At 28.3% G+C, this 399-nt stretch overlaps 2 protein-coding genes across 2 annotated transcripts in view; one reads left to right on the top strand and one right to left on the bottom strand.

The window, feature by feature from the left end:
- LOC108694023 (tektin-3-like) overlaps positions 1-399 on the top strand; it is a 4,103-nt gene that overhangs the window by 700 nt on the left and 3,004 nt on the right. The window lies entirely within an intron of this gene.
- Positions 1-399, bottom strand: part of LOC108694024 (cytosolic Fe-S cluster assembly factor NUBP1 homolog) — a 2,647-nt gene that overhangs the window by 2,039 nt on the left and 209 nt on the right. The window lies entirely within an intron of this gene.

The raw sequence follows: 399 nt of genomic DNA, 5'->3' as shown, positions 1-399 counted from the left end.
AGAGAGAGAGAGAGAGAGAGAGAGAGAGAGAGAGAGAGACCATGTTCCAAAATTACTACTAGCACTCAAAATGCTACAGTTTACATTATGAGCATATATAAATTTTCAGTACTGGTAGTCAGTTTTGAAACACAGCCATAATAGAAAGAATTTGGCAAAAAAAGAAAAATGATGATTCATACATCATTTATCAATATGATAAAAGATAGCTTATTTTATTATTTTAAATAAAAACTAGTTAGTATTTTTAAAATGAATAATAATAAAACATTAAAAAATTACGCTTTATAAACAATGAATGAAAAGTATCAAAATTAAAATATACAGTGTAATAAATATTAGGTGTGGGAGAAAGTTCGTGGTGTTTTTCCCGTTAGAGGTAATGGGAAAAACGCCACG

Source organism: Atta colombica, unplaced genomic scaffold (genome assembly GCF_001594045.1).
Source record: "Atta colombica isolate Treedump-2 unplaced genomic scaffold, Acol1.0 scaffold112, whole genome shotgun sequence".
NCBI classification, from domain to species: Eukaryota; Metazoa; Arthropoda; class Insecta; order Hymenoptera; family Formicidae; genus Atta; species Atta colombica.
The sequence above is the reverse complement of the archived record's forward strand: the minus strand, read 5'-3'. Positions and strand labels throughout refer to the sequence as shown.